This window comes from Bos grunniens, chromosome 10 (assembly GCF_055505025.1).
Source record: "Bos grunniens cultivar Pamir isolate PY7600 chromosome 10, Bosgru_T2T1.0, whole genome shotgun sequence".
Taxonomy (NCBI): Eukaryota; Metazoa; Chordata; class Mammalia; order Artiodactyla; family Bovidae; genus Bos; species Bos grunniens.
The window spans coordinates 71735677-71761561 of NC_141174.1; the positions used below are offsets into that span (position 1 = coordinate 71735677).

The window sequence follows — 25885 nt, forward strand, 5'->3', positions numbered from 1 at the left end:
AGACCAGTGATGTAATCTTTGTGCTCTCCCTCTGCCTTATTCCAGCTCACCAATATCTCCAAGAAAGCAGATTATGCCCTTGTCTGGTGCCTTAATTTTTCTGTTTATAGCCAGTAAACACCTATAGAATGCCAACTCTGGTGGCTAGTGAGCTTATACTTGTGGTGCCACAGAACTGTGTGTGTATACACACAAGTTGAATGGTTGTATATGAAGTTGAATGGTTCTTTGAAGACATACAAGACCTTGGCCTTGGGGTACAAAATGAAGCAGGGCAAAGGTTAACAGAGTTTTGCCAAGAGAATGCACTGGTCATAGCAAATACCCTCTTGCAACAACACAAGAGACGATTCTACACATGGATATCACCAGGTGGTCATACCAAAATTATATTGATCATATTCTTTGCAGCTGAAAATGGAGAAGTTTGATACAGTCAGCAAAAACAAAACTGGGAGCTGACTGTAGTTCAGATCATGAACTCCTTATGATAAAATTCAGACTTAAGTTGAAGAAAGTAGGGAAAATCACTAGACCATTTAGGCATGACCTAAATCAAATCCTTTATGATTATACAGTGGAAGTGAGAAATAGATTTAAGGGCCTAGATCTGATAGATAGAGTGCCTGATGAACTATGGAATGAAGTTCGTGACACTGTACAGGAGACAGGGATCAAGACCATCCCCATGGAAAAGAAATGCAAAAAAGCAAAATGGCTGTCTGAGGAGGCCTTACAAATAGCTGTGAAAAGAAGAGAAGTGAAAAGCAAAGGAGAAAGGAAAGATATAAGCATCTGAATACAGAGTTCCAGAGAATAGCAAGAAGAGATAAGAAAGCCTTCCTCAGCAAAAGAAAAAGGAGAAAAGGAAAGATATATCCATCTGAATGCAGAGTTCTAAAGAATAGTAAGGGGAGCTAAGAAAGCCTTCTTAAGTGAACAATGCAAAGAAATAGAGGAAAACAATAGAAAGGGAAATACTAGAGATCTCTTGGAGAAAATTGGAGATACCAAGGGAACATTTCATGCAAAGAAGGACACAAGAAAGGACAGAAATGGTATGGACCTAACAGAAGCAGAAGATATTAAGAAGAGGTGGCAAGAACACATAGAAGAACTACACAAAAAAGGGCTTAATGACCCAGATAACCACCATGGTATGCTCACTCACCTAGAACCAGACATCCTGGATTGTAAAGTCAAGTGGGCCTTAGGAAGTTACTATGAACAAAGCTGGTGGAGGTGATGAAATTCCAGCTAAGCTATTTCAAATCCTAAAAGATGATGCTGTGAAAGTGCTGCACTCAACATACCTGCCAATTTGGAAAACTCAGCAGTGGCCACAGGACTGGAAAAAGGTCAGTTCTCATTCCAATCCCAAAGAAGGGCAATGCCAAAGAATGTTCAAACTACCACACAATGACATTTCACATGCTAGCAAGGTAATGTTCAAAATCCTTCAAGCTAGGCTTCAGTAGTAGCTCAACCAAGAACTTCCAGATGTACAAGCTGGACGTAGAAAAGGCAGAGGAGCCAGACATCAACTTGCCAACATCATTTTGATCATAGAAAAATCAAGGGAGTTCCAGAAAAATATCTACTTCTGCTTCACTGACTATGCTAAAGCCTTTGACGGTGTAGATCACAATAAAATGTGGAAAATCCTTAAAGAAATGGAAGTCCCAGACCATCTTACCTGCCTCCTGAGAAACCTGTATGCAGGTCAAGAAGCAACAGTTAGAACCAGACATGGAATAATGGACTGGGTCAATATTGGGAAAGGAGTATGTCAAGGCTGTATACTGTCACCCTGCTTATTTAACTTATATGCAGAGTACATCATGCAAATGCCAGACTGGATGAAACTCCAGCTGGAATGAAGGTTTCCAGGAGAAGTATCAACAACCTCAGATATACAGATGATACTACCCTCTTTGCAGAATGTGAAGAAGAACTAAAGAACCTCTTGATGAAGGTGAAAGAGGAGAGTGAAAAAGCTGGCTTAAAACTTAACATTCAAGAAACTAAAATTATGGCATCTAGTCCCATAACTTCATGGCAAATATGTGGGGAGTCAATGGGGCTCCAAAATCACTGTGGATGGTGACTGCAGCCATAAAATTAAAATATGCCTGTTTCTTGGAAGAAAGGCTATGACAAACCTAAACACCATGTTAAAAAGCAGAGACATCACTTTACTGACAAAGGTCCATATAGTCAAATCTATGTTTTTTCCAGTATTCATGTACAGATGTGAAAGCTGGGCCATAAATAAGTCTGAGCACTGAAGAACTGATGCTTTCAAACTGTAGTGCTGGAGAAGACTCTTGAAAGTTTCTTGGGTAGAAGGGAGATCAAACCAGTCAATCCCAAAGGAAATCAACCCTAAAGATTCATTGGAAAGACTGATGCTGAAACTGAAAAGCTCTGATTTTTTGGCCACCTGATGCAAAGAGCCAACTCATTGGACAAGACCCTAATGCTGGGGAAGACTGAGGGCAGGAGAGAAGGGGGTGACAGAGGATGAGATGGTTGGATGGTATCACCAACTCAATAGACATGAGTTTGAGGAAACTCTGGGAGATAGTGAAGGACAGGGAAGCCTGGCATGCTGCAGTTCATGGAGTCACGAAGGGCTAGACAAGATTGATCAACTGAACAACACCACCCACACAGACATATATATTAATACATTCTTTAAAAGTTATTGCCTGAGAGTATGACTTCCAATCAGTCTGAATCTAGGTGCTGACTGAGATCCTCCCCTTTGGGACACATGCAGGTTTTGGCATACCCTCAAATACTGGGAGCCATTTAAAATAAAATAGACTTCTTGGACAATCTCAATGTTTTGAGACAACCAAGATGTAGGGAGACTTCCCTAGTAGCTCAGGCAGTCATGAATCTGCCTGCAGTACAGGAGACCCAGGTTTGTCCTCTGGGTTGGGGAGATCCCCTGGAGAAGATCATGGCAACCCACTCCAGTATTCTTGCCTGGATAATTCCATGGACAGAGGAGCCTGGTGGGCTGGCAAAGAGTCCATGGGGTTGCAAAGAGTTGGACATGACTAAGTGACTAACACACACAGATATTTTGTAGGGCAGGGTTAAAGAACAAGGTTCATCTCCTACTTGAGGAGTAAGAGTCCTTCAAGAGTGGGAGAGGTGGCTGTTTTAGAGAAACCAACACAGAATGAAAGAAAATATCAAAATATAAAAAAAAAAAACTTCCTAATGAATTGGAAATAATTTATTGATACACAGTTAAAAATAATGGTCATAAAAGTGTCCACTAAACTTGGGAGAAGAATAGATGAGCACAGGGAGAAGTTCAAGAAAGAGCCATAAAATATAAGAAAGTACTAAACAGAAGTCACAGAGCTAAAGAATACAAAAGGCATCCACATCAAGGTGTATTACAATTAAAATGTAAACATTTAAAGACAGAGAATCCTAAAAGCAGCAAGAGAAGAAATATTGTTATGTTCAAGGGAATCCCCGTAAGATAATAAGCAGATTTTCAGCAAAAACTTTGCAGGCCAAAAAGGAATTAACACAATATATTCAAAGTGCTAAAAGAAAAAAACATCCAACTAGGATACATACACTATTGATACTATGTTTAAAATAGATAACTAATGAGATCCTACTGCATAGCACACAGAACTCTACTCAATGCTCTGTGGTGACCTAAATAAGAAGGATATTCAACAAAGCAGGGATATATGTATAGCCAATTCACTTTGCTGTAGAATAGAAATTAACAACATTGTAAAGCAACTACACTCAAATAAATCTTATTAAAAAAATACTCTGCCAGGAATACCTGACATTCAGAATTAAAAGAGAGAGAGAGAGCTTCAAGATAAGCAAAAGCTAAAGCAGTTCATCACCACTAAACTAGCTTTACAAGAAATGTTAAAGAGACTTCTTAAGATGAAAAGAAAGGATGCTAATTACTAACAAAAAACATATAAAAGTGTAAATCTCACTGATAAAGTTAAATACATAGTAAAGTCAGGGAATTAATCCCTTAGAAAGCTAGTATAAAAGCTAAAAGACACTTTAAAAGTAGCTAAAAAATAACTGTAACTACGATAATTAGTAAAGAGGTACACAAATTTTAAAGATGTAAAATGTGACATCAAAAACATAAATCATGGGAGGGGACTGAAATGTATAGTTTAGCATGCTTTCACTTAAGTTTTTATATGTAAGACCCTCAGTAACCACAAATCAAAAACCTATAGCAAATATAAAAAATAAAATCACAGAACTACAAAGGAAGAGAACATGAAGAAAGGAACACAAGAGACTACAAAACAACCATGAAACAATTAACATATGGCAAGCAAAGTGTCGGACACGACTGCATGCTTACACACTCACTCACACACATACAAACACACACTTACCTATCAATGATTACTTTAAATGTAAATGTAAAGTGTCCAAAGACAGAGTAACTGAATGGGTAAGAAAACAAGACCCTTCTTTATGATGCCTACAATAGACTCATTCAGATGTAAAGACACACAAGGACAAAGTGAAGGAATGAAAAGAGTATTTTGTGCAAATAGAAACCAAAAGAAAGTTGGGGTAGCTGTACTTATATCAAACAAAATAGAGTTTAAAATAAATATTGAAATAAGAAACAAAAAAGACATTACATAATGATATAGGGGTCAATTCAACAAAATGATATAACATTTGTAAATATTTATGTGCTTAAATATATAAAGCAAATATTAACAAAGGAGAAGTAGACAGCAATATAATAAGTAAGGAGCTTTTAATACCCCATCTCATAAAAGGATAGATCATCCAGACAGAAACATACCAAGGCACTTTGTCCTTAAACAAATTAGACCAGAGCAACTTAACAGAGAGAGAACATTCCATCTAAAAGGAACAGAATACACATTTTTCTTAAGTAATCATGGTACATTTCTAGGATAGATCATGTTAGGCCACAAAGCAAGCCTTAGAAAATTTAAAATTAAAATTATATCAAGGAATCAGGCATCTTTTCCAAACTAGAAATCATTAAAAGAGGAAATTTTAAAAAACTCATAAATAAGTGGAGATTACAAATGACATGTCACCAAACAACCAGCTGGTCAAGAAATCAAGAGAGAAATTTTAAAAAATACCTTCAAAAATTAAAAATGGAAATACACCATACCAAAACTTACATGGTGCATCAAAATAGTTCTAAGAGGGAAGTTCCTTCAGGTAAACCCCTACCTCCAGAAATAAAAAATCTCAAATGAACAACCTAGAACAATAAAGAACTAGAAAAAGAAGAACAAAGCCCTGCATTAGTATAAGTAAAAAAAGATGAGTAGATCCAAAAAAAGAAACTAAAAATAATCAGAAAATATCAATGAAACTAAAAGCTGGTTCTGTAAACAGATAAATAAAAAGGACAAACTATTATCTAGATTCACCAAGAAAAAAAAGAGGACTCAGTATCAGAAATGGAAGAAAAGATGTTACCACAAAAATACAAAGGAACAGGGGAGACTCCTATAAACAGTTATACACCAATAAATTGGACAACCTTAAAGATATGGATAAATTCTTAGAGACATACAAACTACCAAGATTAAATCATGAATAAATAGAAAACTTCAACAGATGGATTCTTAGCAAGGAGATTAAATCAGTACTCAAATTCTTCTCACAAACAAAAGCCCAGGACCACCCAATAAATTCTACCAAACATTTAAATACGAATTAATGCTATCATTTCCCAACTCATCCCCAAAAATAGAAGAGGAAAGAACATTTTCAAACTCATTTTATGAGGTCAGCATTACCTTGATACCAGAACCAGATAAGACTACTACAAGGGGGAAAAAAAAAAAAAAATCAATGTCCCTGATAAAGAGAGAGGCAAAAATCCTCAATAAAATATTAGCAAACTGAATTCAGCAATACATTAAGAGGAACCCACACCATGATCAAGAGGAATTTATTCTAGGGATGTGAGAATACTTCAATATGCAAAAGTCAGTCAAGATAATATACCACGTTAAAATGAAAGATCAAAAGCAAATGATCATCTCAATAGAGGAAGAAAAAGGATTCTACAAAATTCAACATCCATTTATGATAAAAGCAGTCAACAAAGTAGGAATACAGGGAACAACCTCAATAAAGGACATATATGACAAGTCTTTAGATAATATCATTCTCAATGATGTAAAGCTACAAACTTTTCCAATAATATCATAATCAAGACAAGGATGCCCACTTTCACTACTTTAAATCAACATAATATTCAAAGTTCTAGCCTCTGCAATAAAAGAAGGAAAACAAAAGATATCTAAATTGAAAAGGAAAAAGTAAAACTGTCACTGTTTGTGGATGAAGTGATAATATATATATAGAAAACTCAAGAATTAACCATAAAACTATTAGATTCAGCAAATTCTGTGAAGTTGAATGATAGCACATCAATGTACAAAATCTCTTGGATTTTTATACACTAATAATGAACTTTCAGAAAGAAAAATTTTTTAAAAATCTAATTTATAATTGCATCCAAAAAAATATCCAAGAATAATTTTAACCAAAGAGGTAAAAGACCTATACACTGAAGACTAGAAGACATTCATGAAAGAATTTGAAAAAGATACCAATAAATTGAAAGCTATTCATTGGTAATGGATGGAATGAACTTTATATTATTAAAATGTCCATACTACCCAAAGCAATCTGCAGATCAATGCAACCCCTATCAAAATTCCAGTGACATTTTCATAGAAATAGAACAAACAATCCGAAGTTTGTAGGAATCAAAAAAGACTCTGGACGGTCAAAGCAATCTTAAGATAGAAAAAATTAGAGGTCATGACAAAGCAGCCATTACTATAAAATGGGAAAACAGTCTTTTCAATAAATGGTGTTGGGAAAACTGGACAGTCACATGAAAAAGAATAAATCTAGACCATTATCTTACAGTATACACAAAAATAACTCAAAATGGATTAAATACTTGAATGTAAGACCTGAAAGCCTAAAATTCTTAGAAAAAATATAGACAGTAAGCTCTCTGACATTGATCTTTCTGATGATTATTTTGACTTGACAAAGGCAAGGAATGCAAAAATACGCAAATGGGACTACAAACTAGAGAGCTTCTACATAGTAAAGAAAGCCATCAATAAAATAAAAAAGACAATCTACTAAAAATATTTGCAAATCATGTATAAGAGGTTAATATCCAAAATATAAAAGCAACTCAATTGCTAACAAAACACACAATATGAATAAAAATTGGGCAGAGGATCTGAGTAGACATTTTTCCAATGAAGACATGCAGATAGCCACAAGTGCATGAAAAGATGTTTAACATCACCATCATCAGGGATTCCCTGGTAGCTCAGAGGATAAAGAGTCTGCCTGCAATGTGGGAGACCTGAGTTCGATCCCTGGGTCAGGAAGATCCCCTAGAGAAGAAAATGGCAACCTACTCCAGTATTCTTGCCTGGAGAATCCCGTTGATGGAGGAGAAGCCTGATGGGCTACAGTCCATAGGGTCGCAAAGAGTTGGACATGACTGAGTGACTTCACTTTCACTTTCATCAGAGAAATACAAGGCAAAACCTGATGAGATATCATCTCATATCACTTAGAATGGCTATTGTCAAAAGGCCAAGAAATGAAAAGTGTTGCAAAGGATGTATTAAATAGTAAACGCTTGAGCATTACTGGTGGGAATATAAATTGTGTCCATTATGAAAAAGAATATATGAAGTTCTCTCAAAAATGAAAATAAACTACCATATTATTCAGAAATTCAACTTCTGGGTATTCATCTGAAGAACGCAAAATGCTAAGTGAAAAAGATTTATGCATTACCATGTTTATTGCAACACTGTTTATAATAGCCAAGATATAGAAATAACCTAAGTGTCCCCTGAAAGTGAGAGTATTATGCTACTGAGATGGGAAAAGACATTACTGTATGATCTTAATTATATTTGGTGTCTACAAACAAACCCAAATAACATACAAAAAAGCAAGCTCGTGGATACAGAGAACAGATAGGAGGTTTCCAGAAGTGAGGGCTGGGGAGTTAGGGAGTGGGAGATATTGTGAAGACAGTCAAAACGTACAAACTTCCAGTTATAAGGATATAATGTACAGCACAGTGACTGTAGCTAATAAAACCTGCGTATTTAAAAGAGCTAAGAGAGTAAATCTTAAAACTTCTCATCACAAGAAAAACAATTTTAGTATGTATAAACTGGACATGGAACAACGGACTGATTCCAAATTGGGAAATAAGCACGTCAAAGCTGTATATTTTCACCCTGCTTGTTTAACTTATAGGCAGAGTACATTGTGTGAAACGCCAGGCTGGATGAATCACAAGCTGAAATCAAGATTGCCGGGATAAATATCAGAAAGGGTTTCCCTGGTTGCTCAAATGGTAAAAAGTCTGCCTGTAATGTGGAATACCTGGGTTCAATCACTGGGTTGGGAAGATGCCCTGGAGAAGGAAATGGTAACCCACTCTATTATTCTTGCCTAAAAATCCCATGGACAGAGGAGTCTGGCAGGCTACAGTACATGGGGTCACAAAGAGACAGATACAACTGAGTGACTAATACACACACAGATTTGCAGGTGATACCACTTAAAGGCAGAAAGCAAAGAGGAACTAAGGAGCCTCTTGATGAGGGTGAAAGAGGACAGTGAAAAAGCTGGCTGAAAATTTAACGTTCAAAAAACTAGATCATGCCATCCAGCTCCATCACTTCATGGCAAATAGATGGTGAAAATGTGGAAACAGTGACAGATTTTATTTTCTTGGGCTCCAAAATCACTGTGGACAGTGACTGCAGTGATGAAATTAAGACGCTTGCTCCTTGGACGAAAAGCTATAACAAACCTAGACAGTATATGAAAAAGCAGAGACATCATTTGCCGACAAAGATTTATATGGTCAAAGCTATGGTTTTTCCAGTAATCATGTATGAATGTGAGAGCTGGACCATAAAGAAGGCTAAGCACTGAAAAATTGATGCTTTAAAACTGTGTTTCTGGGAAAGACTCTTGAGAGTCCCTTGGACAGCAAGGAGATTAAACCAGTCAATCCTAAGGGAAATCAACACAATATTCATTGGAATTACTGATACTGAAGCTGAAGAACTCTGATATTTTGGCCAGCTGATGAGAAGAGCTGACTCATTAGCAAAGGTCCTGATGCTGAGAAAGATTGAGGGCAGGAAGAGAATGGAGCAACAGAGAATGAGATAGTTGGATAGCATCACCAACTCAATGGACATGAGTTTGAGGACACTCTGGGACATAGTGAAGGACATGGAAGCCTGGCATGGTGCAGTCCACAAGATGACAAAGAGTTGGACATAAGTTAGTAACTAAACAACAGTGATGATCGCTATAACTAGACTTACTATGATTTGTGTATATTTTGCAATATATATAAATGTTGTATGTCTGAAACTAATGTGGTGTTATATGTCAATTATGCCACAATAATAAAAGAAAAATAAATATAAAAAGAATTTTTCATTTAAGTATAAGGCCATCAATGACTTTTTGTTGACAATGATGTGTGTATAAAACTTAAACTGTTTTAGAATTTTATGTTAGCAGTAAAAAATAGTACCAAAACTTTATTGAAGACTGAAAAAATATATTTAATTATTCTTTTCTCTATTTATGCAAATTTCATTTTGGTGTTTGTCCCCAACTTGTAGTGAATTTACTATACAATAAGTTAGTGGTTAATTTTTCTACCTCTACTGATAGAAGTGCCTAGAAACAATAGTGTGCCTGATATGTCTGCAGTCATTTCATTTGATCATTCATTCATTCATCAACACAAATCTATTAAATCACTATTTTTGATGCTGGTTTATAGTGCTTTTATCATTTAAATTTATTAAATCATAAGAATTTCGAAGCTACTGCCTGGTATTTAAACCTATAGTAATTAATGACCAATACAATTCTACCGACTCTATGTAAACGTTTTCTTAATCATTCTATTGTTTGCTCTCTTCATTATTTCTGGAGGTTTCCACAACTGTAGAGCAATAAACATCTGCATACAAAGCATTTTGCATGTTTGGGATTATTTCCTTAGAACTGTTCATCAGAATTAAAATTACTGGGTCAAGAACATTTTTAAGGTCATTTGTATATATTACCAAATTGCTTTACAAACTGTCTGTATCAATGTATGTTACCAGCAGCAAGATAACAACATGACTTTATAAATGAAACTTCCCACTTTCATTGTAGACAACACAAATAAAAATGGTAGATGGCAATAAAATCTTAACACAGGGCATTAGAAACTGACTTTTAATTTCACACATTCCTTTCAAGATAAAAAAATTTTTTCCTCAGTCTTTCAGATGCCAAATTTTAAATGTGTTTAAATTTTTGAACTTCCTTTTAAATGTGTTTTATTTTTGAACTTATAAAAACAAAAAAATCATTTTTAGTGTATAATAAAGAATGCAAATATCTGTAAAGTAGAATACCTTTAGGTGAAGAACTGGAACCATGCTTCTAAAAGTATAGTTTTATTTGTAAAAAAAAAAAAAAAAAAAGAGAGAGAGACAATAATATTGTATGTGAATCTCTCCTTCCTTTATAGCTTATGATCTAACTTCCTCAAATCTGTTTTTTTTTAACTAATAGGAGACTGACATTCATAGGCTAATAAGCTCAGAAGCATGTACATGGGCTTAATTATATAACTTATATTTGAGTACATACATCTATCCTTAATTCAACCTGGCTGGAAATGAGTTTTATTCCAATCTTGCTTTGGAATATTTTCCATATTGAAGACTGTGATATTCATTAACTTTTCCATACTGTTTTCATTGAAGCAGCAATTCTAGTCAGTGTATGTACTTTACAATGGATGCTTATTTAGTATGCTGAATAATAATCTAACAGCACTTGGCTTCCTGATATAGTCTTTGATATTCTCAAATGAAGCTTGATCCCACTTACATCTATATTGCTATTTATGACAATATAGTTCTGGAAAACCTTATTGAAGGACACTCTTCCTTTAAACACACACACAGAAACATATATGTTGAGAATTGAGTTCTAAACAAGCATTCTTTGAATAATGACTAGGAACAGAATCTCAACTGTTTATCTTCAAGATCTTTTTACCAAAAGAGAAATTTAACATATTCTGTTTTATGATCTAACACACACCCACATCACACTTTCATACATACACAAAATTGTAGTCAAAACTGCCTTTTCCAAAGCTAAAATATGTGAAGCATATCATATAATCACCACAGCAAAACAAATTATCCAGGTGTAGCTCTCATTTGTTGAGCATTATTTACATTAAATGTTCTCAAAATGTAACATATCAAATTCCTTAAATTTTTTCAGAAAAAACAAATGTATTAATTGATCAGGATTCAGGAGAATTTGATTGCTTACATGTAATACTTCATAGACTTTGCAATGCAAAATCCATACTGAATGTTGTGGTGATTGATTTATCATCCAAGTAATTATTGGGTGGACTTAATTATTTTATGTGCATGCAACGTATTTAATAAATCTTAATGTTGCATTTAGTACGGGAAACAAAGCTTCAGAAACGGAAGCCTGCATTATATTTATGGTCTATTGTTTGGAAACCAATGATTTTTTCTTCTGGGCATTTGACATTGCATTCCCATTCCTGACTTCCATGATAAATTACTCTCTTGACCTTAGTTCTCTGACTGCTATTCTCTGATTACTCTTTGCCATAAGGGTTGGTAACTCCTAAGCATATTTACAGACTTGTTTCTCTTTTTTGCTTTAGGGAATTCATATACTCAAAAGAAACACTTTACCAACTTTATTGTGTCTGCTTTCAGTTTGATAATGTATTGTTTTGCAGTTATGAAGCTTTAGTTTTGTCCTGAAAAACATCAATTAGATTAAATACCAAAACTTAAAGGTGGATATGTCAGAAATTAAAGTTGACACTTCTCCTCCACAATCTGCCACTCCTTAATTTTTCATTATTTTCTACATCGTTACCATCTTTTTTGTTTTCCTTTGACACCTGCAGTCATTTATTGTTACCTCTTTCTTATCAGCACCTTTGTATGAGATACAACAAAGAGACCCATATTTTCTTCCCATCTCCATATTACCCACTACAAGTTACGCCCTAACCATTTCTGAAACATGGATAATCACACAGATTTTAACTTTAGAAAAGCTTCCCTGAACTTCCTTGTTCCTAGGACTTATTTGTGCTTGAAATATTAAATCTAAATCACTGTCTGTCTTTGCAAAATGTTTTTACTGTCTTTCAGGTAAGTTTTGTTCAATACATAAAATTTGTGTGATTCTTTTGAAAATATAATTTTATTCCTTCTTCCCAAACCTATTTTCAAATAAATCCTTTCCATTTGTGGTTTGCATAATTTTCAGGTGCATTCAGCATTCTGACACTGTAATTAGACTACTAACTCTTCTGTTTCTTTCATACAAAGTTAGAGCAGAGATTGCCAGGCTCAGCACCTACTCTTTATCATGTCAATGTTTTTGTTTACTAAACTATGCCATGGGATAAATATACAGATATAAACATCTATTGTTAATGGGGAGAGGGTGGTCTTTAAGTATGTGACAGTATTAGAAGAATATTAGAATCTATAAGGGGGCCTCTTCCCCCCTACAAGAACATAGAGATCTAAGATTAAGAGAAAAGTTCAAATGTTTGTAATAGCTATTTGCAGAAAATCACCCAAGACACTGTGATACATGGCTAAGAAGTCTTGAGAATGCCTACGCCCAATTTACGTAATGAGCATGCAACCTCAACTTTAGCTGATGAGGTTTAACTAAGTTCATTCTAATGTAATGAACTTAGAAACCAGAAAAGAATCAGTCATATTGAGACCTAAAGAAAGGTGTGAGCATAGATGTGTTGGTCTGAAAGAAGTCTGGAAAACAGATAAGCTGGAGACTACAAACATTTAAGAACAGTGTCAGAGAGAGGGATATTGAATGTGAAAGGACAGAAGCCTTTTGAGAAAGGAAGCATTGTCTATGCCTTTCCATGTCATCAATAAATATTCACTTAGGATTTCCATGGGCTCAGCCTCAATGAACTGAACAAACTTTATTTGCCCCTCCAGATCCAGGTTCCATTCTTCTCTGCCTTGCTCTGTTTCCCAGGATGCTACCTTCCTCAGCCTGTATATGAGGACTTCTGTGTAATTCAAACTTCTTCTTGGTCTCAGTGGGATAGAGGTGGAAGTGTTCCAGGTGGAGAAGGGAGTCTGGAGGAGAAGTCAAGGTGCAGTCCTTGGCCTAAAGCTGTAGTTTCTGTCAGGTGGCCTCTCTTCAAAGGCTACAGATCGTGCCAGGTTTTGGTCACAGCTAGCTCCCTTTGACCTTCCTGGCCAATACAGGAATACTGACCATTATGCTGAGATAGTTCTTGGATTCTTCTTCAGCTCATCATCCCTAAGTCCTGATCACATCTATTTAAAGAGACCTCCAACTATATGTTTTTCAAGTACCCACTTTGTGTATGTCCTTTGCTTCCTCCTGGGACCCTTTAGTTCCAAATAGGAAAAGGAGTTCGTCAAGGCTGTATATTGTCATCCTGTTTATTTAACTTATATGCAGAGTACATCATGAGAAACGCTGGACTGGAAGAAACATAAGCTGGAATCAAGATTTCCGGGAGAAATATCAATAACCTCAGATATGCAGATGACACCACCCTTATGGGAGAAAGTGAAGAGGAACTAAAAAGCCTCCTGATGAAAGTGAAAGAGGAGAGTGAAAAAGTTGGCTTAAAGTTCAACATTCAGAAAACGAAGATCATGGCATCCGGTCTCACCACTTCATGGGAAATAGATGGGGAAACAGTGGAAACAGTGTCAGACTTTATTTTTCTGGGCTCCAAAATCACTGCAGATGGTGACTGCAGCCATGAAGTTAAAAGACGCTTGCTCCTTGGAAGGAAAGTTATGACCAACCTAGATAGCATATTGAAAAGCAGAGACATTACTTTGCCAACAAAGGTCTGTCTAGTCAAGGCTATGGTTTTTCCTGTGGTCATGTATGGATGTGATAGTTGGACTGTGAAGAAGGCTGAGCGCCGAAGAATTGATGCTTTTGAACTGTGGTGTTGGAGAAGACTCTTGAGAGTCCCTTGGACTACAAGGAGATCCAACCAGTCCATTCTGAAGGAGATCAGCCCTGGGATTTCTTTGGAAGGAATGATGCTAAAGCTGAAACTCCAGTAGTTTGGCCACCTCATGCGAAGAGTTGACTCATTGGAAAAGACTCTGATGCTGGGAGGGATTGGGGGCAGGAGGAGAAGGGGACGACAGAGGATGAGATGGCTGGATGGCATCACTGACTTGATGGACGTGAGTCTGAGTGAACTCCGGGAGCTGGTGATAAACAGGGAGGCCTGGCGTGCTGCGATTCATGGGGTCGCAAAGAGTCGGACACGACTAAGCGACTGATCTGATCTGATCTGATCTGGGACCCTTTAGAACTCTGTTACTGAAATAGGGGATAGAAAGAAGTATACTCTGGTCAATGATTTTAAACACATATGTATGTGTGTATATATAATGTGTGTGCATGTGTGTTTACATGCCCCCCCTCATTGTAAAAGAATGAGCTTTCATTCTAGCTTAAAAACCTCTAAAGGGTTTGGCTTGCCTGAATCAATCTTTGAGAACATGTGCTCCTTTGGATACACTGACAAGCTTGAAATGTGGGGCCACTGGGCATTACAGAACTTCAGACTGAGTGAGAAACAGGCACAGGGATCTGACCTATTTTGAGAATTTTTAGGAAAATGTCAGAGTTGAAGCCATTGAAGACAGAAGCTAGTTCAGATTTTAATCATATAGTAGTAGTTTTACAGTAGAGTTGGGCCAAATTTGGTTTCTTCTGTGGAGCAGAATTACTGAAGCAGTCTTATACTGGAATGTGTTACATGATCTCTATGTACTTTTCAAATACTGAGTCATTTTTTAAGATATGTAATGGAAATATTATCTTTCAGCTTGGGGCCACGATGTTCCATTTTGATGGCCTGCCTAAACATGATGAAAACAATCCTTTAATTTTCTAAAAAGAGATTAGCAAAAGATCAACAACCATAGAGAAAGGAAAACTTTATATATAAAGAGACAATAAACATAAATGACATGCAAACAGTGTTTAACAATATGAAAAGATGCTCAAATTTACTCATAAAAGAGGTCATAGTGATAAGCGAGAAAATTGACAGTCTGAGTGAAATATTTCATCACTAGAAAATAAAATTCCTCATCATTATTAGAGTCATATTAAAACAAAAATTTCAGAAACCAACTGAAAAAGGCTCCCGTTTTCCTACATAGAACATTTTGAGCATCAATAAGGAGCATCATGCAAAGACAACTAATGCATAAATCTATACTTAAATCCATGAGACCATGATAATATTAAAACAGCTAATTTGTCTTTTCTAGTATTAGAAACATTCCAGGGAAATAACTTTTTATTTTAGAAACTGATAAAAAAAAAATGGAAAGGAAGCATTTATCTTGTATGTCCGGTGCAAAGTTATTTGAGTTGACAAGGAAAGTTTTCCCTGATAGAGATGTTTCAACTAATAGAAGAAGGAAGGATAGATTTAGAATATCACCATTTTCAACTCTTAATGCAAACATCAGATTAAAAAAATATATGTATTAGATATGATGCGGTTTCTGACAGAAATGCACATTACCAAAAGTATTCTTACCGGGGGAAAAAAAGTCAAACCTGAATTCAGTCAAACCTCCAGACCTAACTACCACTAATCAGGAAATACAGAGGACAGAGAAGAGAAGTACACTAAATGACACCATGGGAAGTGGTCAACAAAATTCATACTATTAGAAATACTATGGGCCTGCAGCGTATTTAAATATTTTAAAAATGAGTTGTCAGCACTTAAGGCTTTAGGATATTTTAAACAGCAATCCTGAAGGCCAACTTTTACTAAAGATTCAAAATATCTGGGAACACTGTGTCTATAACATAGAAAGTAATGTTTATCTTGGGTCAAGTGAATTATATCCTCAAGACTTTTCTCCAGTGTACTACAGAATTCACCAATCTCACTCTCACTGTGTTACTCTAGGTCTCTAGATTTTCCATCTCAGTTTTCATGGATTTTGCTGTCAACCATAATGACTGAACCATCAAGAGTGGTCTGTGCTCCTACCAGACAGTGATTTATTCATGAAAGTTAGTCAGACAACAATTCAGGAGTGTTTATTCTGCATCAGACATTGCACCAAGGACTGGGGATACAGCACTCAACAAAATAGAGATGCTTGTGGAGATTATATGTGTGTGGTGGAAAAGTAATATCCAGTTCTTATACTTGGACCTTCATTTCTTAGGCTCCATACACATAGAACATCACATATCCAAGATTATAGGTTACTTTGTATCACTTATATAAGAAATGATATAATTTATGTTTTCTCATTTGGCTGACCATCTGTATTTCCCTGATAAACAATCTCATATATTTATATTTATAATATACATTTCCAAATGGTTTCCTTTCCCCTTCTACAGAAGCATGAGAGGATTTTTCTCTAGTATTCACTGTGGGAACCTGGTCAAGCTCCTGGAGGTAGATCTCACAAAATTGTGGGAGTCTCCCATGGAGTTTTTAACTCAGAGTTATTATTTATACTGAACTTCTAATAATTTGTAAATTCAGTAAGTTCAGTCACTCAGTCATGTCCTACTCTTTGTGACCCCATGGACTGCAGCACACCAGGCCTCTCCGTCAATCACCAAACTCCCAGAGTTTACTAAAACTCATCTCCATTGAGTTGGTGATACCATCTGACCATCTCGTCCTCTGTTGTCCCCTTCTCCTCCTGCCTTCAATCTTTCCCAGCATCAGGCTTTTTTCAAATGACTCAGCTGTTCGCATCAGGTGGCCAAAATATTGGAGTTTCAGCTTCAACATCAGTCCTTCCAATGAATATTCAGGACTGATTTCCTTTAGGATGGACTGGTTGGATCTCCTTTCAGTCCAAGGGACTCTCAAGAGTCTTCTTTAATACCACAATTAAAAAGCATCAATTCTTCAGCACTCAGCTTTCTTTATAGTCCAACTCTCACATCCATACATGACTACTGGAAAAATCATAGCCTTGACTAGATGGACCTTTGTTGGCAAAGTAGTGTCTCTGCTTTTTAATATGCTGTCTAGGTTGGTCATAACTTTCCTACCAAGGAGTAAGCGTCTTTTAATTTCATGGCTGCAGTCACCATCTGCAGTGATTTTGGAGCCCCCCAAAATAAGGTCTGCCAATGTTTCTTTCCACTATTTCTCCATCTATTTGCTATGAAGTGTTGGGACCGGATGCCATGATCTTAATTTTCTGAATGCTGAGCTTTAAGCCAACTTTTTCACTCTCCTCTTTCACTTTCATCAAGAGGCTCTTTAGTTCCTCTTCACTTTCTGCCATAAGGGTGCTGTCATCTGCATATCTGAGGTTATTGATATTTCTCCCAGCAATCTTCATTCCAGCTTGTGCTTCATCCAGCCAAGCATTTCTCATGATGTACTCTGCACGTAACTAAGTAGGGTGACAATATACAGCCTTGACGTATTCCTTTTCCTATTTGGAACCAGTCTGTTGTTCCATGTCCAGTTCTAACTGTTGCTTCCTGACCTGCATACAGGTTTCTCAAGAGGCAGGTCAGGTGGTCTGGTGTTTCCATCTCTTTCAGAATTTGTAAATTACAGTTCAGCTTTTCCTACCTGGCTGTCATTACCTCAATGGTTTCTACTTATGAGTGTCTGCTTTGATTAAGTTGTAGTCCATGTATTCACCTGTTGGTATCTCCAGTTTTGGGGGGAGCTGTTTTCACTTTGTTCTCATCTTATGCAGATGCTAGAAGAGTTGTTGATTTTTCAGTCTGTTCAGCTTTTTACTTGTTAGGGTGGAGTAGCAATCTCTAAACTCCCTACATGTGGAACTGGAAACCCTGTCCTTATCTATACTTCATAGTACAACATTTGTTGATTCTGAATTCAAGTTTAGATGCAAAAGGAGTGCCTCTTCAGCACAGATGGATGAAAAGGGAAAATAATGCAAAGTGATCTGAAGTTTGGATACCCAGGAGATGGAAACTGCCAGTAGCTTTTAGGAAGACAATGCTTTGCTCAGTTTCAGACAAGATGATTTAGAGATAATAAGATAATATTCATGTGACAGTATCTCTTAGGTAGTTGGGCAGATGCATGTGGATATCTACTCTCAGTACTTTTCCATATCTGATGGTTCAGAACTGGAGGTCTATCATATTCTATTTAGAGAGGGGAATGTCAAATATATGTTAACTACATGTTTAAAAAAATAGTCATCCAAATAAAGTAATATTATGTCTTGGCACATAAATTTCTGATTAGCTCTTAAATATTTACCTACTTAGTGACTTTTCTGTAGTGGTTATTAGTCTATGGCTAGTCCACCTTGTGGAGAAGGCAATGGCAACCCACTCCAGTGCTCTTGCCTGGAAAATCCCATGGACGGAGAAGCCTCTTAGGCTGCAGTCCATGGGGTCGCGAAGAGTGGGGCACAACTGAGCGACTTCACTTTCACTTTTCATTTTCATGTATTGGAGAAGGAAATGGCAACCCACTCCAGTATTCTTGACTGGAGAATCACAGGAACAGAGGAGCCTGGTGGGCTGCTGTCTATGGGGTCACACAGGGTTGGACACGATCGAAGCAACTTAGCAGCAGCAGCAGTCCACCTTGCCTCACAGCAGAGTACCTAATCTATGTACTTGTTACACTGTCCCATGATTCAGCTGATATTTTTTGGACAATGTTAATAAATATTTACATGTTTCTAAGCAAAATAAAATTAAGCAGTATGTCTTCTTTTAACAAAATATTCCCAAACTAAAAGCAAATGACCTTTGTATTATTTGTACTTGTATTTTCTCCCATTGACATGGAAACAGGAGAGCTGGTTTATAAACTGTGTATAAGAGAGAAGAAAGATTACAGAAACTGAAATTAGTAATAATGACAGTCAGCATAAGTGAAGAGAGATGCACGGACAGAAAACAAACAGAAAACACAACCATTTTAATTAGTTAAGAGGCAGATTTTAATTCTAAACTTTATTACATAGTTTACTTCAGCCTTCTAGAACCACACTCTTGCCCTGTGGACACACTTTCAGGAGGCAGAGCAGTGAGGAGAGGTTAATTACAGATTTTACCAAGTAAATGTTTCACTTCAGCTGCATCATTAAAAGTGACAGAAACATCACCAGAATTTCACACGGGTGCCAAATGGAGCTCGTGAATAAAAATAAGGAAAGATCAATTATAAATATTTGCTTCATAGGAGAAAAAAAATCTCAGGAATGGAAGAGATTATGTCTAATTCAGCATCCAATTTATATATTCAATTGTAACCCAAGTATACTCTTAGTCGAGCATCGCAGGTTTAAAAATAATTCTTGTGACTGCAGAAATCTGATTCATGGGATCCTATTGAGCAAGGTCAGATGTATAGAATACTGAGTTTATGAAAGGGTATCCCATGTGCTAAGTCTTTGCCCATTTTACCATTTTTCTCAACTCGCTGATACTTGAAGCTCAAGCTCTCAGCCCTGCTTTCTTGATAAAGCCTGAACACGTGCCAAGCAGGAAAGACTCTCCGGAATTTTGCCCTGAGATGCATTTCTTCCTTGCCTCTTTATCTTCCATTTAAAAATTTCCAGCTCTAGCCAAAATCAACTACTCAAGACTCTTGCTTTTCACCATTTATTATTTGTGCAAGTAGTGGCCTCAATTGCAATACTCACTACTTTGAGCCTATCTATATTCTCCACTTTTTCTAGAAAGCCTTTCCTGATTCCCCAGTTGGACGTAATAGCTTTCTCCTCTAAAGCACTTATTGGATATGCAGGTTTTGTAGCATACATCTCCCACTTTTCTTAACATGAGTTACTTTTGTGTGTTTTGTATAAAGTGTCCCTCACACTCTTTGTATCACTGTGTCTCCCATGATAAGTATTCATTAAAGAGCATCCTACTTAGGCCCTCATGGTCTGAGAAAGTGTCTAACTTGGGCGTAGGTTAGTGATGCCTCCCCTTCTCAAGTTTGATTTTTATACTGTGCATTTTGAGGGGCAGTATCTTCTTTATGCCAGGCATTGTGTTTGAATGCAAGTTTGTTATTTCTCATATTCATACATATTTCTCATATCTTCATTGTTTATAAATCAGGAAACTTAGAATTCATATAAGTTACTCAAGGTCATGCATTATATAAATGTCTGTGCCTGCACTCTATCCCAGTCCCTACCTGAGCCATTAGGGAAGCATCCCAGTCACACCAGCCTTTATATCTTACTTGCTTTTACTGTGCCCTGATATTTTCCCTACATTTTTCTTATTTAACCATTTATCTTTAAAAAACAGAATAATTTATTCATATAGAATGTATGTCTAAGTTTACCTTTTAAGTACAGAAGGCTAAATTCTCCCTCTGCTTAGCCCATGTCTCAACTTTTTCCCTAAATCCCTACCCCCACCACATAATCACTCTCTCTCTGATATACATGTGGTTGGGCATGTGGTTGGGCATTTTTATACTTAAAAAAAATTCTGAAATTCCTGCCTAGTGATTCTGGGAACTTCAAAAGTAAAGCCATAGGATCCCTGACAGCAGTTCGGTGCAATATTTCTGACCATAGCCTCCTAAATTAAGACAATTTAGAACCCAAATCCATTGGTCAAATGACTCTCACCTCCAAGGTTTATACCAAGTGAAGGAGTTCGCTCTAAGAGGCGATAGACATTTTGTACACAAACTTGCTCCAGAGACGTTTGGTATCAAAAAGGAATGATCAATTTTACCAAACCTCTGAGGTGATCCTTCAGATTATTCTCTGACCCAAATCTTGGGCCTTTATAGTGTGACAGTGTGAAAAAGTATTAAACATACACAAAGTTGCACCACTATTCCCTTGCCCAGGAAGAGATCATTATAAACAAAATGATTCAGAATGCAGGTCTTCCTTAGTCTGCATCCCAGTTCTGCTGCTTACTTAGCATGTGGTCTAGCCTCAGTGTGGATGACATTACTACTTTATTGAGGTTTATTTTGATTGGATTAAAATAAAAAGAATGCATATCTCAGAATTTGAATCCAAAATGTTAGCAGTAATATTATTAGATTTCTAAAAATCTATGGTGATTATTGAATCCTGATTAGAAGAAGAAAATAACTGAAAGAAGCTAAGAGAAGTTAAATTGACTTATTTATATAGGGATAAAATACATAAAAAATAAATTTTATTATTTTAACCAGCTTTAAATGTTCAATTTGATGACTTTTAGTATATCTATGAAACAACCCAATGTCCATCAACTGATTAATGGGTAAACAAAATATCATGTGTCTATACAATGGAATATTATTTGGCCATAAAAGGGAATGAAGCCATTAAAAAAGAATACATACAACAGAAACAAACCTTAAAAACATTATGCTAAGAAGCCAGAACAAAAAGGCTATATATTATATGGCCCCATCTAAATGAAATGTACAGAATTAGATATATCTGTAGAGAAAAAATGAAAATCAGTGGTTTCTATGAGATTAGGGTTAGGAGAAGAATGGGAACTGACTGCTTAATAGGTATGAGTTTCATTTAGGGTAATGAAAATGTTCTGGAGCTATGTAATTGTAATGGCTTTATGCACATGTGCATGCACAGATACACAATGGAATCACATATTTCTTTCACTTCCCTGGTGGGCTTTCCTGGTGGCTTATATGGTAAAGAATCTGCCTGCAACATGGGAGACTGGGTTTCATCCCTGGGTCGGGAAGATTCCTTGGAGAAGAAAATGGCAACCCAGTCCAGTATTCTTGCCTGGAGAATTTCATGGTCAGAGGAGTCTGCTGGGCTAAAATGAGGTCGCAAGAGTCAGACATGACTGAGTGACTAACACACATGTAGTTGGATCTTTTTTTTTTAATCCATTCTGAAGGAGAATAGATGATGGCAACAACTAAGTTAAAGACTACAAAACTCTCTTACTGAAACATAGCTATTCTTTCTTCACTGGGCATTCTCCTGATTGAGTTATATTTTGATTAGATTCCATAAACCCAATCATTGCTTTTGTAGAAGAGTTTTGAGTTTTCTACTCCATTTTCGCTGATGTCATTTAATCAGTTGATTTGTTTTAAAAGGACTGTAGAAATGGAAGAACACAGCTAAAGTTTCAACAGGTAAAGAAGAAAAGAGACTGGAACATGTGTTTGTTGTCCCCAAGGCTACTCCCAGGCTTGATGATTATTAGAAGAATTGGGCATATAGTTGTACTCATGACAGTGCTCTTTTACAGTGAAAATACACAAAGCAAAACAAGGAAAAAGAAAACACACATGAGGCAAAGTCCAGAGGAAACCATCCACAATCTCTAATGAGTCCTCTTTGAATGGAGTCAAGCAGAGTGCACTTAATTCCTCCAGCAACAAACTGCAACATCAATAGTGACAAACCCATTAGAAAGTCAGTGCCCAGAGTTTTTACTGGGGGATAGTCTTTATTTTGGGGGGGCTCCAAAATCACTGAAGATAGTGATTGCAGCAATGAAATTAAAAGACACTTACTCCTTGGAAGGCAAGTTATGACTAACCTAGATGGCATATTGAAAAGCAGAGACATTACTTTGCCAACAAAGGTCCGTCTAGTCAAAGCTATGGGCTTTCCAGTGGTCATGTATGGATGTGAGAATTGGACTGTGAAGAAAGCTGAGCACCGAAGAATTGATGCTTTTGAACTGTGGTGTTGGAGAAGACTCTTGAGAGTCCCTTGGACTGCAAGGAGATCCAACCCGTCCATCCTAAAGGAGATCAGTCCTGTGTGTTCATTGGAAGGACTGATGCTAAAGCTGAAATGCCAATACTTTGGCCACCTCATGCGAAGAGTTGACTCATTGGAAAAGACTCTGATGCTGGGAGGGATTGGGAGCAGGAGGAAAAAGGGACAACAGGGGATGAGATGGCTGGATGGCATCACCAACTCGATGGACATGAGTCTGAGTGAACTCCGGGAGTTGGTGATGGACAGGGAGGCCTGGTGTGCTGTGATTCATGGGGTCGCAAAGAGTCGGACACGACTGAGAGACTGAACTGAACTGAGTCATGTAGGCACTCTCTGCCTAACTTGTACAAAAATTACAGACTCTCCAAAAGAACCCAGGTGTTTGGCATAAACATTGTTTATAGAAACAGTTTAAGCATAGTGACCCATCATTATCAGTAAGAGTAATGGGAATCTTTCTGAAATCCAAGGTCATAGATATCAGCCAATCTTGAAGCTGCTCTAAGACAGTGGTCTCAGGCTACTATGTAAACTCTTTATTAAACAGTGCACTTGCCACATGGTATTAAACTCTGGTATGTAAGTGAGTGGAAAAGATTTTTAGGAAGGTTTATAGTGTATTTTGTGATATACTTTTACCCTTTAATCTTTTTTTTTTTTTTTTAGCACATGCCAAGAAAGACTTTCAATCTCATAGTAACCACAAGCAAAAACCTGTAGTAGATACATGAAAAGGGAAAGAATTCTAAGCATACCACCTCAGAAAATCATCAAATCACAAAGGAAGAGAGCAAATGAGGAATGGAACAAAGGAACTACAAAACAGAAGACAGTTAACAAAAGGGTAATAAGTAAATATCTATCAATAATTATTTTAAATGTAAATGAACTAAGTTTTCTAACCAAAAGACAGTGTGGCTGAATGGTTAAAAAAGGAAAAGAACTATATGTTGCCTACAAGAGATTTAGTTCAGATTAAGGACACACACAAAGTGAAGGGAAGAAAAAATTACTTCGTGAAAATGAAAACAAAACGAAAGTTGAGGTAGCTATACTTATATCAGATCAAATGGACTTCCAAATAAAGACTTATATAAGAGACAATGAAGGACATACATACTGATAAAGGGGTCAGTTTGATATGAGGATGTGCAACACAGGAGCTCCTAATATGTAAAGCAAATCAATAGGCCTAAATAGGGAGAGAAATAAACTACAATACAATAATAGCAGGAAATTTTAATACCATATTTTCATCAGTGGATATATCATCTGGATAGAAAATCAACAAGACAACATCAGCCTTACACAACACATTAGGCCAGATTGTTTTTAACAGATGACTATAGAACATTCCATCCAAAAGTAACAAAATATACATTTTTCTCAAATGCACATAACATTCTTCAGCATAGATCTTAAGTTAGGCCACAAACAAGTCTTAATAAATTTAAGATTGAAATCATATCAAGTATCTTTTTCAACCACAATGGCATTATACTAGAAATGAGTTATAAGAGAAAATTTGGAAATTTCACAAATATGTGGAAATTAATCGTGTTTCTGATCAATGGGTCAAATAATTCAAAAGAATTAAACAAATCTTAAAACAATTAAAATGGAAATACACATACAAAATCTTATGGGATGTAGTAAAAAATAGTTCCAAAAGGGAAGTTCATAGCAATAAATGGTAACCTCAAAGACACAAGAAAAATCTCAAGTAAACAACCTAACTTAATATCGTAAAGAACTAGAAAAAGAAGAATAAATTAAGCTCAAAGTGAGAAAGTGAGTAAAAGGAAGGAAACAGAGATAAGAGTAGAAATACGTAAGATAAACTAAGGGTTGGGTTTTTGAAAAGATAAAATTGACAAGCAAGACTCAATAAGAGAGAGAGAGAGAAAACAAGTAAAATCAGAAATCAATTAAGAGATTTATCACTGATACTGAGGGACTACACACCCTGTAAGATATGGATGCATTCCTAGAATCACACAACCTACCATGAATAAATCATGAATAGAAAATATGGACATACTATTAGTAAGGAAACTGAATTATTAATCAAAAACAAACCATAACAAAAGCCCAGAACCAGACAACTTCACTGGTGAATTCTACCACACATTTAAAGGAAGATTAATCCAATCCTTCTCAAAATCTTCCCAAATATAGAAAAGGAAAGAACACTTTCAAGCCCCTTTTTATGAGGCCAGCATTACCTTGTGATCAAAACTAGACAGGAAAACAAAATTACAAGCCAATATCCCTTATCAACATAGAAAACATAGATGCAAAAACCCTCAACAAAAAATTAGCAAACAAAATTCAACAATACATTAAAAGAATCACATGCCATGATCAAGTGGGATTTATTCCTGGGATGCAAGAATGGTTTAACATCTGCAAAAACAGTGTGGTGCACCACATTAACAAAACTGAGGATAAAAGTAATTTGATCATCTCAGTGGATGCAGAAAAGCATTTGAAAATATTCAAAACCATGTATTAAAAACTCTCACCAAAGTTGGTATAGAGAGAACATACCTCAACATAAAGACTGTATATGACAATCATACAGCTAATATCATACTCCAAAGTGAAAAGTTAAAAGCTTTTCATTTAAGATCAGGAACAAAGAAGGATGCTCAGTCTTGAAATTTTTATTCAACATAATATTGGAAGTCCTACCCAGAACAATTAGACAAAAAATTAAATAAAAGGCATCCAAATTGGAAAGGAAGAAGTGAAACTGCCACTATTTGCATATGATTTCATATTAAATATTAAAAACCCTGAAGAAGGAAATGGCAACCCACTGTAGTATTCTTGCCTGGAGAACTCCATCCACAGAGGACCCTGGTGATAGTCCATGGGGTTGCAAAGAGTCAAACAGGATTGAGCAACTAACACAGAAAGATCCTACCAAAAACGGTTAGAACAAATCAACAAGT

At 36.3% G+C, this 25885-nt stretch overlaps 1 long non-coding RNA gene across 5 annotated transcripts in view; it reads right to left on the reverse strand.

Moving 5' to 3' along the window:
• Nucleotides 1–25885, reverse strand: part of LOC147364805 (uncharacterized) — a 131121-nt gene that overhangs the window by 37768 nt on the left and 67468 nt on the right. Inside the window, exon 4 of one of the 5 annotated variants that reach the window (XR_015135016.1) lies at nucleotides 21430–22580. The exons of 2 other annotated variants lie outside the window; for them this stretch is intronic. This is a non-coding gene — a long non-coding RNA (uncharacterized LOC147364805). Of the gene's footprint in view, nucleotides 1–21429; nucleotides 22581–24673; nucleotides 25854–25885 lie in introns of those variants that run through there. 2 more of the 5 variants (XR_015135012.1, XR_015135010.1) reach the window with 2 other exon arrangements.